The sequence below is a fragment of the Orycteropus afer genome, unplaced genomic scaffold, assembly GCF_000298275.1.
Source record: "Orycteropus afer afer isolate SDZICR_OR568_19922 unplaced genomic scaffold, OryAfe1.0 scaffold00028, whole genome shotgun sequence".
NCBI lineage: Eukaryota > Metazoa > Chordata > Mammalia > Tubulidentata > Orycteropodidae > Orycteropus > Orycteropus afer.
The window spans coordinates 2,639,889-2,657,070 of NW_006921615.1; positions in this window are offsets into that span (position 1 = coordinate 2,639,889).

Sequence of the window (17,182 nt, forward strand, 5' to 3'; positions counted from 1 at the left end):
ATTGTGGTATGTCCATTATAGAAGTACCAGATCACTGAGACAGAATTTGGTACCAAGAAGTGAAGTTGCTGCTCTAGCAAATACCTAAAATGTGGAAGTGGTTTTAGAATTGAGTAATGGGTAGAAGATGGAAGAGTTTTAAGGTACCTCATAATAAGGAGCTGTGGTGGCATAGTGTCTAAAGCATTTGATTGCTAACCAGAAGTTGACGATTCAAAGCCACCAGCCACATCTTGGAAGGAAGACTGGGAAATCTACTTTTAATTTTACTGCCTTGGAAGTCCAAATTGGGTCACTATGAGTCAGAATTGACTCAGTGGCAGTTTGGTTTTGGAATAGTAAAAGCCTAGATTGCCTTAAAGAGACTTGATAAAATTATGGACATCAAAGGTAATTCTGGTAAGGGCTCAGAAGGAAGTAAGGAGAATCAGAAAGTCTCTATTGTCTAGAGAATACACATGATGCTATCAAGAGAATGTTGTTAGACATATGGACATTAAAAGTACTTCTGGTGACACTTTAAAAGAAAATGATGAACATGCACATGAAAAATGAAAATGTTTTTTATGTATTGGCAAAGAATTTGTCTGAAGTATGTTCAAATGTTTGCTGGAAGTTAGAATTACAAGTAATGAACTTAAGTTCAATGACCAAAGAGATTGCTAAGCAATATCTTAATGGGGCCATGGTTTCTCCTTGCCGCTATGGTAAAATGAAAGATGAAAGAGATATACTTAAAAATGAGCTGTGCAACTTGCAGCAAGATGGCAGAGTAGGCATACAAGCTACCCAGAAGCTCTACATCAAAGAAACAGGAAATGAAATGAAACAGATACAGATGATAATCCTGGAACCCTAAGTCTCAAAGGAAAGGATAAAGTGGATCGAATATCAACTAGAAGAAACCGAATGAAAACAGCAAACAAGGAGAGAAACAGAGCTGTGAACTGTCAACTGGCCTGACAACCCAATCAATATGACTTTTTGCAAGTAGTGTTCTAATCAGAACAGTAGCCTAACAGTTGCCTCTGCTTGCTAAAGACTACACAGACACAAACACTGACAGCTGGCAATCAGAAAGGTATGGTATTCCTCTTTTTCCCTGCACCTTCCTGCCCCCAGTTGCCTTCTGGTTAGGCAGGAACTAGTTCTGGGACTAGGTGTCTTGCTCCCAGTCATCTTTTGGGCTGGCAGAATCTTCTACTTTGATAAAATATGCTGCCTTCAGCCACATTTTAGGCCACCAGGAATTAGTGCTATGCTCTCAGCTGCCTTTTGGGTCAGCAGGAACCTCTTTTGGGACCAGGCGCCCTGCCTCCAGATGCCTTTTGGGCTGGCAAGAACTCTTTCTGGAATCAGGCACACTGCTTTCAGCTGTCTTTAGAACAAGCAGGAACTCCTTCTGGGATCAGAGGCCTTACTCCCACCTGCCTTTTGGGTCAGCAAGAACCCTTGCTGGAACCAGGTGCCTTTCATGCCAGCAGGGATGCATTCCAGAACCAAGTGCCCTGCTTTCCACCACCTACTTGTCCAGCAAGAACACCATCTCAGTGCCCTGTCCTGACAGTCTTCTCCTTGCTTTTTCTTCTTTCATTCTTTTCCTATTTTCTTATTTTCCCTTCTCTGGTTTTTGTCATTTTCCTTGTTACCTTTTTCCTTTCATTTCTTCTTATTCCCTTTTCATTTTTCCCATCCTTTGATTTTCTTTTCCCATTTTTATTTCTTCTTTATTATTCTCTTGCTCTTCTTTTCTTTTCCTCCCCTATCCAGATTTAGAGGTTTTTTCTTTTTCTCTTTATCCTTTCCTTTTTTTTTTTCTTTTCATTTCTTTTTTTCTCTTTTTGAAGTTGCTTGTTTTTCCATTTCTTTTTATTTTCTTATTTATCTTCTTTTTTATTGGGCTATTTATATTTTTTTGTTTTATAGTTTTTATTTTTGATACTGTTGTTGTTTTTTCTGTCCCACCTAGTGGAAGTCAGCAAATTGTCCACATGAACCAACAACACACCTCTTAGAGCCCAACTCAGTGGGTTAGGACACCATCTTCTCTAAACCAACTGATCAATGATAGATGATGGAAAAAATCAGCCAAACTGGCCTCAATTGTTCTATGTGAACATCAAACAGAAAACTGGGCACACATTCTCTCTATCATACACACAGAAGGCAGTTTCAGAGTGCCTAAATGTTGCCAAACTAGCAGAGTATCACAACAAACCTGCTCACTCAGATATATCAATAAAAAGTAAAGCGAAAAAAAAAGGGGGGGAGGGGGCAAAAACACCAACATGCAACCAATGATTAACTACAAATGGAGCATCACAATGTCTAGGAGAAAATAGACAATCCCTGTTCACACAAAGAAGCAAGATCAAGTAATACAAAGGACCAAAACACAAAGCTGGAAAATCTTCCTAAAGCACTGGAAACTACCTCATAAGGAATTCAAAAGAATTATATTTAGGTACCATCAAAGGCTCAAGGGAGAGATCAGAGCTGAAGGAAAACACTGACAAAATCACGGAAAACACAGAAAAACTGTAGGACAATTCAGGAATCTATACAAGAACAATCTGACAAAATAAATGGAAAATTAGCAATCATAAAAATACAGTAAAAGAAATTTAGAAGATTGATATTAAGTTTTATGTTAGGCTGGGTTCTCTAGAGAAGCAAAACCAGTAAAGCTTATATATACATATAGAGATAGAGAAATTTATCTTAGGGAAATGGCTCACACACTTATAGAAGCTGGCAATTCCCAAGTTCTTGGATAAAATGTCAAGCTAGAGGTTTTTCCCAACTCACACAGCTGCAGGAGCTGATGAGCTCAAGGTTGGTAGGCAATACACTGACTATTGACTCCAACGAATGATGAATCCAAGATCTCCAGGATGAATGGTAGATTGTTCACTCACAGACAGTTGTAGGCAGCACAACAGAATCCTGATCCAAAGAAGAGTGTCTCTTTTCCCAAGATTTTCATAAATATACTGGAAGCAGGCCACAACCCTAGGAAAACTCCCTGTCAGTGGATTGGCTGCTCAAAACATATACAACCGATCCCATCATGGGAATAACCCGCATCACGTTGCTTAAATCACACAGAATTATGGTCCAGCCAAGTTGACAAACAACTCCAACTATCACAGTCCACCCCTTGTCTACTTAGCAGTTGTACACATCTTCTTAACTATATATAATCTCTAAATAAGGACAATTATAAAGTGATATTTGCACCTAACTTGATATGCTAACATGCATACAACCGAAACACATTAACTTTGTTTACATTGCACAGTTCATAACAGAAGGAAACAAAAATTTTTGATGCACATATACAGTGAAGAAACATAACAATCATAGTCCTCATTCCTGCAACTGGTGACATGGTCATAGCTGATATTCAGAACTACGTTCTTCCACCACCCATTCCATATTTCCCTTGCCCTCAGCAAGTACCTCAGCTGGCCATGGTTTTTTGCCTGGAGGGGTGACCCAAAGCTTCATTCCTGAAGGGTCTGAACCATTAGTAGTCATATCAGAATTTCATTGCTGTAATTTTCCATTGCCTTAATCACAGGGCATGGTAGTACTAAGAGATGTCCTAAAGAATTTCCTGTATTCCAGACAGGAATCTTCTTTACCTCCATTATGTCATATCAATCCAATTTCCCCTTGGTAATCAAGATCTATCAACCAGATAGTACATTAATGCCCTTCTTTGTCTGCTGATCCAAAGGCATGAGGAACCCAAAATGGCCAGGTGACAGTCTTAATTTCTAGTTCAATGCAATCAGTATTGTGTCTCCAGGTGGGAGTGTTCCTCCTTTTGGGACTAAGATCTCCAGACCTGCAGAACATAGGGTAGCAAGGACAGGAAGGAAAAGTTTTTTGAGTGGGTCACTAGGGGTAATAATGAGTGGTACCACTCCCGTTTCCACCTCTTCATTCCTGGACCCGCGAACCCTGGCTATTGGAGAAACAGAACCATATATTGGACCCTGGTTTAGAGCATTATATAGCCTCCTGGAGAACATTGCCCCAACTCTTCAAGGTATTGCCACCTAGCTGGCACCATAATTGTGTTTTCAGTAGGCCATTCCATCATTCTATCAAACCAGCTGCTTGTGGATGATGGGGAACATGGTAGAACCAGTGAATTCCATGAGAATAGGCCCATTGCCACACTTCATTTCCTGTGAAACGAGTCCCTTTATCTGAAGCTGTACTGTGTAGGATACTATGATGGTGAATAAGGGATACTATGATGGTGAATAAGGCCACAGATGGTGTAAGTCCACAGACGGTCATTTTGGCAGAAGCATTGCATGCAAGGAAGGTGAATCCATATGCAAAATAAGTATCTATTCCAGTAAGAACAAAACTGTCCTTTCCATGATGGAAGTGGTCCAATGTAATCAATCTGCCACCAGCTTGCTGGCTGATCATCCCAAGGAATGGTTCCCTATCGCAGACTCAGTGTTGGTCTCTGCTGCTGGCAGATTGGGCACTCAGCAGTGGCGGTAGCCAAATCAGCCTTGGTAAATGGAAGTCCATGCTGCTGAGCCCATGCATAACCTCCATCCCTGATACAATGGCCACTTTGTCCATGAGCCCATTGAGCAATGACATGAGTAGCTAGGGAAAAAGGATGGCTGGTTGCTGGTTTCCACTGAATATGTATCCTATCCAGCTGACTGTTAAACTCCTCCTCTGCTGAGGTAACTTTTTGGTGGGCATTCACATGAGATACAAATATCTTTACTCCTTTGGCCCATTCAGAGAGATCTATCCACATACCTCTTCCCCATACATCCTTGTCATCAATTTTCCAATCCAAGTCCCAGACCATCCGGCCAAGCCATTAGCCACAGCCCATAAATCTGTATACAATCGCACATCTGGCCATTTCTCCATGTGAACAGCCATATGCGTGGCTCGAAGTTCTGCCCATTGGGAGGATTTCCCTTCACCACTGTCCTTCAAGAAAGTCCCAGAAAAGGGCTGCAGTGTTGCTTCTGTTAACTTTTGTGTGGTGACTGCATATCATGCAGAACCATCTGTAAGCCAGGCACGAATTTTCTCTTCCTCAGTCAACTGATCATAAGGAACTCCCCATGAGGCCATAGGTGCAGACTGGGAGAGGGAAGGTAATGTGACTGGAGTGTAGACCATAGGCATTTGGGCCACTTCCTGATGCAATTTACTTGTGCCTTCAGGTCCTGCTCGAGGCTGATCCCTGATATACCACTTCCATTTAATTTCGGAGTGCTGCTGTGCACATCCAACTTTATGACTCTGTGGGTCAGAGAACACCCAGTTCTTGATGGGCAGCTCAGGCCTCATGGTGACTTGGTGACCCACAGTTAAGCGTTCAGTCTCTACTAAAGCCTAATAACAAGCCAAACGCTGTTTCTCAAAAGGAGAATAGTTATCTACAGAGGATGACAGGGCTTTGCTCCAAAATCCCAAGGGTCTGCATTGTGATTCACCAATAGGGACATGCCAAAGACTCCAAACAGCATCTCTATCTGGTACAGACACTTCAAGCACCATTGGATCAGCTGGAGCATAAGGCCCAAGTGTCAGTGCAGCCTGCACAGCAGCCTGAAACTGCTGCAGAGCCTTCTGTTGTTCTGGGTATCACTGAAAACTATCAGCTTTCCAAGTCACTTGATAAATAGGCCAAAGCAACACACCCAAATGAGGGACACATTGCCTCCAAAGTCCAAAGAGGCCCACCATATATTGTGCCTCCCTTTTAGTTATGGGGGAAGCCAGATACAGTAACTTATCCTTCACTTTAGTAGGACTGTCTCAACATGCCCCACACCATTGATGGACCCCAGAAATTTCACTGAGGTAGAAGGTGCCTGAATTTTTGTTGGGTTAATTTCCCACCCTCTAGCATATAGATGTCTCACCAATAAGTCTAGAGTCATGGATACTTCTTCCTTCCTAGATCCAATCAGCATAATGTCATCAATATAATGGACCAGTGTGATATCTTGTGGAAGGGAAAGGCAATCAAGATCCCTACAGATTAAATTTTGACATAGTGCTGGGGAATTGACATACCTTTGAGGAAGCACTGTGAAATTATATTGTTGGCCTGCCAGCTTCAGGCAAACTGCTTCTGATGGTCCTTTGAAATTTGTATTGAGAAAAAGGCATTGCCAGATCAATAGGTGCATACCAGGTACCAAGAGATGTACTAATTTTCTCAAGCAATGAAACCACATTAGGAACAGCAGCTGCAATTGGAGTCACCACCTGATTAAATTTGCAATAATCTACTGTCATTCTCCAAGATCCATCTCTTTTTTGCACAAGCCAAATAGGGGAATTAAGTGGGAATGTGGTGGGAATCACCACCCCTGCACTCTTCAAGTCCTTGATGGTGGCACTAATCTCTGCAAACCCTCCAGGGATACAGTATTGCTTTTGGTGTACTATTTTTCTAGGTAGAGGCAGTACTAATGGATTCCACTTGGCTTTTCCTACCATAATAGCCCTTACTCCACATGTCAGGGATGCAATATTGGAATTCTGCCAATTGCTCAGTATATCTATTCCAATTATGCGTTCTGGAACTGGGGAATCAGTACAGGATGGATTTGGGGACCCCCTGGACCCACTGTGAGATGCACCTTAGCTAAGACTCCATTAATAACTTGACTTCCATATAACCCCATTCTGACTGGTGGGCACAAAGATACTTTGGGTTTCCTGGAATTAATGTCAGTTAAGAGCCAGTTAATCCCCAAAAAGTCTGATTATTTCCTTCTCCCCAATGAACAGTCATTCTTGCAAAAGGCCTCATATCCCTTTGGGGAAGGCTGGGAGAAAGATTGACATTATAAATTTTTGGCAATGTAGTGGGTTCCTTCCTCAAGGAGACCCAGCCTCCCCTTCATTCAAGGGGTTGTGGGTCTGTAAACTGACTCAAGCCTGGGAATTGATTGAGAGTCCCTGACTCTGTATTCTGGCTATTCAATTTGGACTGCTGTTCATGTGACCTAAATTCTTCTGTCTATACAGATCAAGTAAATATTTAGTAGGCTTTCCATGTATTTCACTAGTAGGACCAACCAACCAGCTTCCTTGTACTCCTCATGCTGACAAAATTTCAGAAAAGTATCAAATGTGTGATCACTCAGAAGGCCTCACTTCTCGAAAATAGACAAAAGTAGACTAAAAATCAAAGCTTGGAAAAAATTATACTAAGCAAATGGCAATCAAAAAAGAGCAGGAGTGGCAATATTAATTTCTGATAAAATAAATTTTAAGACAAAAACCATCATAAAAGACAAGGAAGGACACTATATAATGATTAAAGGATCAACTGAATAAGAGAACATAACCATGAAAAATATATCTGCACCTCATGAATGAACCCCAAAATACATAAAACAAATTTAACAGAATTGAAAAGAAAATATATAACTCCATGATAATAGTAGGAGACTTTAATATATCACTTTCAATGAAGGATAGAACAACTGGAAAGAAACTCAAGAAAGAAACAGAAAAACTAAATTAAATAATCAACCAACTTGGCCTGATATATATATATATATATAGAGAGAGAGAGAGAGAGAGAGAGAGAACATTTCATGCAACAACAGAACAATATACATTCTTTTTCAGCACACATGGAACATTCTTCAGAATAGACCATATATTAGGCCACAAAGCAAGCCTCAATAAATTTAAAAACATTGCAATACTGCAAACAATGGTCTTAGATCATAATGCTATAATATTGGGAGCTCTTATTCTATAATATTAGAAATCAGCAATAAGAACTTCAAGGGGGAAAAAAAAGCAAATGTGGAAACTGAAAAACACACTCCTTAAAAACTACTGGGTAATAGAAGAAATAAAAAATGAAATGAAAAAATTCCTTGAATTGAATGAGAATGAAAACACAATGTACCAAAATCTTTGGTACACAGCAAAAGCAGTGTTCAGAGGGTAATTTATAGCAGGAAATGCACACATCAAAAGAGAAGAAAGGGCCAAAATCAACACATTAACTCAACTTCTCCAACAGTTAGAAAAAGAGCAGCTAAATAAGGCGACAATCACCAGAAGAAAGGAAATAATACTGATTTGAGTGGAAATAAATGAAACAGAAAACAGAAAAATAGAAAGAATCAAGATTGAAAGTTGGTTTTTCATAAAGATTAATAAAATAGATAAAGCACTGACAAACTTAACAGAGGAAAAGATGCAAATAACATAAATAAGGACTGAAATGGGTGATGTCACAATAGTACCAACAGAAATAAAAAGGAAATAACAGGACACTTAGAAGAACAGTATTCCAATATATTTGAAAGAAGTGGATAGATTTCTAGAAACACACTACCTACATAAACTAACACAGACAGAGGTAGAATATGAGGTGATTGAAAATACCATGGCTTGGGTTAGGCACACCTTAGTTTTCAAAGTGGAGTCTGCTCTTCAACACTTTAAAGAGGTCTTTTCAGCAGATTTTCCCATTGCAATATGACATCTGATTTCTTGACTTCTACTTCCACGGGTAGGAGCTCTGGTAGCATAGTGCCTAAGGCACTTGACTGCTAATCAGAAGGTTGGCGGTTCAAACCCACAAGCCACTCCTCGGAAGGAAGGTTGGGCAATCTACTTCCATAGTGATACTGCCTCGGAAACCCAAGGGGGGGTCGCTATGAGTCGGGGCCGACTTGACGGCACATAATAACAACAACAACAATTTCCACAGGTGTTGATTGTGAATTCAAGTAAAATGAAATCTTTGAAAACTTCAGTCTTTTCTCCATTTGTTGTGATATTACTTATTGGTCTAGTTGTGAGGATTTTCATTTTCTTTTGTTCAGGTGTACTGCAGACTGTCTGTAATCTTTAATCTTCATCAGTAAGTGCTTCAAGTCATCTTCACTTTCAGCAAGCAAGGTTGTGTCATCTGCATATTGCAGATTGTTAATGAATCTCTCCAACCCTGGTGCCACATTCTTCCTCATATAGTCCACCTTCTTAAGTTATTTGCTACCACACAGATTGGATAAGTATGGTGAAATGATACAACCTTAATGCACTCCCTTCCTGATTATTAACCATTCAGTATCCTCTTGTTCTGTTTGAATGAGAGCCTCCTGGTCTGTGTACAGGTTCCTCAGGAGCACAATTAATTGTTCTGATTCCTTTTCTTCTCAATGTTATCCATAATTTGTTATGATCCACACAGTTGAATGTTTTTCATAGTCAGTAAAACACAAGGAAACATCTTTCTGATGTTCTTTTCTTTCAGCCAAGATCCATCTGACATTAGCAATGATATCCCTCATTCCACGTCCTCTTCTGAATCCAGCTTGAATTTCTGGAAGTTCCTTGTCAATATACTGCTACAACAGTTTTTAAATTATCTTTGGCAAGATTTTACTTGCATGTGATATTAATAATATTGTTTGATAATTTCCACATTTGATTGTATCAGTTTTCTGTGAAATGGATACAAATATGGATCTCTTCCAGTCAGTTGGCCAGGTAGCTGTCTTCCAAATTACTTGGTATAGATGAGTAAGTGCCTCCAGCACAACATCCATTTGTTGAAATCATCTCAAGGGATATTCCATCAATTTCTGGAGCCATGCTTGCCACCAATTCTTTCAGTCCAGCTTCAACTTCTTCCTTCAGTACTATTGGCTCTTCATCATACTCCACCTTCTGAAAAAGTTGAACATCAACCAATTCTTTGTTGTACAGTGACTTTGGGTATTCCTTCCATTTTATTTTGATGCTTCTTGCATCATTCAATATTTCGCCTACAGAATCCTTAAATATTGCAACTCAAGGCTTGAATATTTTCTTCAGTTCTCTCAGCTTGAGAAATATTAAGCATGTTCTTCCCTTTTGGTTTTCTAACTCCAGGACTTTGCACAGTTCATAATAAGAATTGACTTTGTCTTCTTGAGCTGCTCTTTGAAATCTTCTGTTCAGCTATTTTATCTTATCATTTCTCCCATTTGCTTGGGCTATTCTCCACTCAAGGGTAAGTTTCAGAGTCTCTTCTGACATATATTTTGGTATTTTCTTCCTTTCTTGTCTTTTTAATGACCATTGATTTCCTCATGTATGATGTTCTTGATGCCATCCCACAACTTGTCTGGTCTTCGGTCACTGGTGTTCAATGCATCTAAATCTATTTTTCAGATAGTCTCAGGTGGGATATAATTAAGGTTGTATTTTGGCTCTTGTGGACTTGTTTTAATTTTCTTCAGCTTCAAATTGAATTTGCATATGCACAGTTGATGGTCTGTTCCACAGTCAGCTCCTAGTCTCATTTTGGCTAAAGATACTGAGTTTCTCCATCACCTCATGCCTAAGGCATTTGACTGCTAACCAGAAGGTTGGCAGTTCTAACTCACCAGCCACTATGCAGAAGGAAGATGGGGCAATCTACTTCTGTAAAGATATACTGCCTTGGAAACCCAAAATAGGATGCTGTAAGTCAGAATCAACTTGAAAGTTAGTTCGGTTTGAGTTTGCCATCATTTCTTTCCACAGATGTAGTCAATCTGATTTCTGTGTATTCCATCTGGTGAGGTCCATGTGTATAGTTGTGGTTTACACTGTTGAAAAAAGGTATTTTCTGTGAGTGATCATCATGGTGGCATTGAGGAAGAGGAAGACATAGAGAGGTACATGGAAGGTACAGACAACAAATATGAACCCTTTTGCACATACAGTACTGTGTTGTCAGTGAAGGCAAACAGGGGTATACGGGTGGATAGATGGGTGGACAGGCTGAACTATTAGGTATGTCTATAAAAAAAAAAAAGTGGGGAGTATACGCAAGACCACATAAAGGGTTGACAGACAATGGTCCTATAAGTGTATTTGTATGATCTGAATTCCCAGGTGTATAGTAGAGCTGACAAGAGACAAGGTTGTAGTCACTTCTTGGTCACACCTAGCTACCCAGTGGAACTGGGTAATTGAACCTGTGGGCTTGGATCCATAGTCAGAGGGGACATCAAGCTCAGTTGGCATAACATACTACACAAAACATTGTTCCACCTCCTACTTTGGTGAATAGTGACTGGGATCTTAAAAGCTTGCAAGCAGCCATCTAGATGCAATGATGGGTATCTCCTCATCCAGTGCAAAGAAATATGAAGAAAACCAAAGATTTATGGAAAGAATTAGTCCTAACAACTGGTACACCATGCGATCCTCAGCCTGTATGACTATGACACCAGAAGAACTAGATGGTGGCTGGCTACCACTGTCAACCACACAGAGGGCGATCTATGTAGGAGATCCTGGATAGAGAAGGAGAAAAATGTGGAACAAAACTCAAAATAACTTGGGGAAAAAAAAAAAGAAAAAAGGGACTAGTTTTGCTGGTCTGATAGAGCTTGGTGGAACCACTGGGTCTGTGGCCTCTAGCTGCCCTTCAGGTCTGGAGTTGAGCCCATACCTGTGGCTTCCAGCCAAACAAAAAACAGGCATAGGAGTTGAATATTTACCTGAGTTAGATGCACTCCTTGGAGGGAATAATCATGGGAGAAAGAAGGGTTGTTTATGCACATGGAGACAGCTCAGGGGGCAGGAGTGCATGGAGGGATGAACACAGGGAAGAAGTGACTATCGGGAGGATGTGGGAGGGGAGCTGTTGCATTGTGGTAAATTGTGGTCAATGCCATGAGGCAAATGTTGTGAACTGCTGTATGGAAAGTGAATTTGCTCTGTAAATTTTTACCCAAATCACAATTTAAAAAAAAAAGAAAGAAAGAAAGTATTTGCAATGCATAAGTCATTGGTCTTGCAAAATGCTATCATGCAATCTCCAGCATCATTTCTATGACCAAGGCCATATTTTCCAATTACTGGTGATTCTTTGTTTCCAACTTTCACATTCCAATCACCAATAATCATTGATACATCTTGATTACAACTTTGGTAAATTTCCAACTGCAGAAGTTTATAAACATCTTCAATTTTTTCATCTTTGGCTATTGTGGTTGGTGCATAAATTTGTGTGATAATAATATTAATAGTTCTTCCTTGTAGGCATATGGATGCTATCCTATCAGATATCATCTGTCCCCACCACTAATAGCAAAATTCAAAAATCAAGAAAACATAAATGTTTCTGAGAGTATGGAAAAACTAGAACCATCATAAACTACTGTTGGGAGTTTAAAACATTGCAACCACTGTGGAAAATGGTATGGGTCTTCCTTAGAAAGCTGGAAATAGAAATACCATTTGATCCAGCAACCGCACTACTAGAGAAATAAGAGCCATGAATCAAACAAATATATGCATACCCATGTTCATTGTCACACTACACACAATAGCAGAAAGATGGAAACAAACTAAATGCTCATCAATGAAAGAATGGATAAGCAAAGTATGGTATATGCACATAATGGAATACTACATAATGTTGAAGAACAATAAATCTGAGAAACATCTCATAACATGGATGAACTTAGAGGACATTACTTTTTCACACAAAAAGAAATATTCTTTGATGGTTACCAGAAGTGTGAGGGGAAAGGAAGGTAAACCACTAACTAAAGGGTAGACTCATATTAACTTGGGTGAAAGAGGAGGCAAGGAGGTAAGGAGGATGTCAAGACAAAATGATGATTGAAAGGGAGACACTAGGAGGAGTGCAAAAGTTAAAAACAATAGAGATAAGTACTAATCCATGCACAATCCTGCAATAACAGTAATAATAATAATAAATTATCTAATAGATAAAGGAGCACTGCTGGCATAGTGCCTAAGGCATTTGACTGCTAACCAGAAGGTTGGCAGTTCAAACCTACCAGCAACTCCATGGAAGGAAAGCTGGGCAATCTGCTTTTGGGAATATTTACTGCCTCAGAAACCCAAAAGGTGGTTACTATGAGTCTGGATCATCTTAATGGCAGTGAATCTGGTTTTGGTAACAGTGGATTCATAGACATGTAAGCTGAACAGGTGTGGGAAGAAGAATGGTAGTGTGGCCACAAATATGTGTAAGTTTGATAGAGAGCATTTCCACATGTATTTACATATGCTGCAAATAAATCCATGAATATAGTGGAACATACAGGGGGCAAAGTTATGAAAACTTCTTAGCTATAACCCAAATTCCTGATGGAGTGAATTGCTGGGCCTGGGCACTAAGGACCATAGGCTCAGATTAATCAATGTCAATTGGCACAACATAGTGCACAAAGACTATGTTCCACATCCTACTTTGTTGAGTAGTGACTGGAGTCTTAAGAGCTTGCAGGTGGCCATGTCAGGTACAATTATTGGCTCCTCAACACATGGAGTAAAGAAAATAAAAAACATATGGAAACAATTAGTCCAATGGACTGATGAACCATGCTAATCTCATGCGCCATGATTCTGAAATAAGAACTAGATGGTGCCCAGCTATCAGTCAACTGTTCTGAAAGAAATCATATTAGCAGGTCCTAGATAGAGTAGGATAAAAATTTGGAACAAAACTCAAAATCATAAAAAGACCAGGCTTACTGGTCAGAAATAGACTGGTGGAACCCCAGAAACTATGATCTTGATCACTCTTTGTAACTGGAACCAAATTCATTTCCATAGCTGAAATCTCAGTCAAACAATATTGAGGTCTACAAGATGAACAATAAATCTAGGAAGATAAACACTCCTTAGAATAATCAACCATTCAAGATCAAAAGGGCAGAATTTACCCAAGAGCAAAGTTCATAAGACAGGAAGGGTTAGGAGAGAAGGAAGAATGGAAACGAGAAATCACAGGGAGGATGCAGGAGGAGTGATGTGACCTTGAGGGGATTGCAATCAATGACCTGAAACAAAATGCGTGTGAATTGTTGAACAGAAAACTGATTTGCTCTGTAAAGTTTCACCCAAATCATAATAAAAGGTTTTTTAGAAAATGAACTGTGCCAAATGAAAAAAAACTTTGGAAAATTCTATATTAACTTAGAACATGTGTTCTAGAATTTTCGCCAAGGATGTGACTACACAATCTTTTGTTAAGGAGTTTAAGCCAGTGACTGATGGGGCCAACTATCACAGCAGGAAAAAAAACCATCAAATTAGACTAAAGTGGACAGAGGCAGGATAAAAAAAACTAAAGCTATCTTCTGTTGGAATTCTACAGGCAGAAAACAGAGCAACTGGGTTACCTCTGTTGTCACCCAAGAAAATAAAAGCAACACCCCTAGAGATATTTGGATATCAATAGAACTATTCAAAGGAGCTCAGGAAGGAGAGCTGACTCTTTCAAAGGGTGGAGCCACGACCTCCTATATCTCAAAGGGGATGGAGCTATGATCTCCTAGGCTTCAAAGGGTTGAGCCATGGCCTCCTAGTTTTCAAAGTGTCAGCTCTCCACTAACTTGGTTCTAGAGTGTGGTGTCATTCAGTTTGGTCAAAAGATAGGACCTCTACCCAAAGCTGAGAAGGCAGGAAGTGCCTCAGGGGCAGAATCAGGCCTGCTGTGACCAAAGGCATGGGTCATCAATCAGAAGGACTAGGAGAATGGAGAAAGGCAAAGGTGAGGTGTGAGGTTTCCATACAAGTGGGCCTGGGAGGTGACCTCCACCTAGAACAAAGGGGCCTCCACTCAGAATCCAGACAGTTATCCAATATCCAGAATCTGGAGGGTAGAGCCATTGTCCAGATGGCCCTAAGAACAGAGGACTATTTTCAAACCTTGAGAGTTAATGTAATTTGTTCTGCTGGGTTTGGACTTGTTTGGTGCCTGCTCTCCCTTCTGTCCTTTCAATTTCTCTCATTTGTAAGGGAAATGTCTACATTGTGCCTATTCCACTATTGTCCTTTGGAAGCAAATAACCTATATTCTAGATTTTGCAGGTACATACATGAAGAGGAATTTTTCCGCAGAATGTTGTTGTTCTTGTTATGTGCCATCAAGTCCTCTCCAACTCATAGTGACACCTCCTTGGGTTTCTGAGGTGGTTTCACTACAGAAGTATATTGCCCAAACTTCCTTCTGAGGAATGGCTGGTGGGTTTGAACCACCAGCCTTCTGGTTTGCAGTCAAGTGCCTTAGGCACTATGCTACCAGAGCTTCTCAACAGAATGTAATACACTTAAAATTACAACCATATTTGATGTAGATACTTAGTAAGATAAGATTTTGAACTTGGAGTTGATTTAAGACTTTTGGAATATTATGTTTGGGGGAATGGGTTTTGCATGTGGGAAAGTCATGAATTTTTGGAGACCAAAGTGTAGAATGTTATGGATAGAATTGTGAATTGAATTGAATTCTGAACTGAACTTTTTGGAAAATTATGGTGAATCAATGTGAATACCCTCATATTTAAAGATTACACACTCTTAATCATATGAAAGTTTTTGGTCCCTTACCTACCTGATTCTAGGAAAAAGAGAGAAAAAGTATAAAGAAAGTAGAACTCTTAAAATCCAATTGTCACAAATATTAGCCTTGGTGGAGGGACAGGTGTATAGATCAATGGGATAAAATAATGAACCCAGAAATAATCTCACAAAAATATGCCCAACTGATTTTTTTACTAAGGTGCAAGGAAATTCAATGGAAGAAAGATAGCTTTTTCAGCAAATAGTGTTGTAACATTTGGACATCTATAAACAAACAAACAAACAAAAGTACTTTGATTTAACATCACACTACATATAAAAAAAATTACTAATAATCATTCACATACTTAAATATAAAACCTAAAATTATAAAATTTGTAGGAAAAAATACTGGAGAAAGTCATCAGGATCTATAATTATGTGAATAGTTATAAGACTTGACACCAAAATCACTATCTATAAAAGAAAAAGTCAATAAATTGGACAAAATTAAAATGTTTTACTCTGTGAAAGACCTTGTTAAGAGGATGAAAAGATAAGATGACATGGAGAAATATTTGCAAACCCCATGTGCAACAAAGGCCTAGTATCTATAATATTGAGAACTATCAAGTATCAACATTGAGAAACAACAAATAAGAAAAATCTAATTCAAAAATGGGCAAAAGAAATGAACAGGCATTTTACTGGGAGGATATACACCTCGCAAACACATGAAAATGTGTTTACCTCATTAGTTATTAAGAAAGAATAAATTAAAACTACAGTGACACATCCATCAAAATTGCTAAAATAAAATACAGTGACAGCACCTAGTGCTGGTAAGAATTCAGAGAAACTGGATCACATTGCTGGTGGGAGTGTAAAATAATTCAGCCACTTTAGAAAATAGTTTGTCAGTTACTTTGACACTATGATATGCCCTTATCATACAACCCAGTAATTATATCATTGGGCATTTATCACAGAAAAATGAAAACATATATTCAATCAAAATCTGTTTTAGAGGAGTTCCGGTAAGATGGCAGACTAGGCAGAAAGACTGCACAGACAAAGAAAAGGGAAACCAATTAACACAGCACAGAAGATAATCCTGGACCCCTGAGCCTTGAAGGGAAGGATATAGAAGTGGACTAAACCCCAACTAGCAGAAGAATTTGCATGAAAATACCAAAAAAGGAGACAGACGGAGCTACGGTCTGGCAACAAACCTGAGTGATCCTGACAGCACAGCACAGACAGTTTGGAGATTCCTGAGTGGTGGTAGGACCTAAGAAGTAACCTAAAAATCAGCCCTGCTAGCCAGGGACTGCACAGAGGATTGCTCTGGTGGTTGGGGAATAAACAGAGAAGGTGAAGAGAAAGGTGAGCTGAGCTGTGGACTTTTGCCAGTCCAGAGGGTGCCGCAATTTTGAAGGTTTACAAGTGCCTTGACTATTTTGGATATTTAAAGAGAAAGCACTTTCGTGGATTCCAGGGGCTTAAGAACACATTCTGTTTGCCAGCAACCACAAAGACACTCAGGAACTGCAAGACTGAAAAGTTTTTTGATTGTTATTCAATTGTAATTGTTATCTAACTGAGTGGGAGACAGCAACAGTCCCCATAAGACACAACTACACCCACATCTCCCATAACATCACTTACTGAGTGAGAGCCACTACCTCCCTCTCCACCAACGAGCCAATGATAAAAAAACACCAAGAAGAGCCTGAATGACCCTTGGCTGCTCTTCACAAACAGTTAACAGAGATCTAAATACAAAAACACCACGATGCCTCGGAGACAACAGATCATCACAGTCCACACAAAGAAG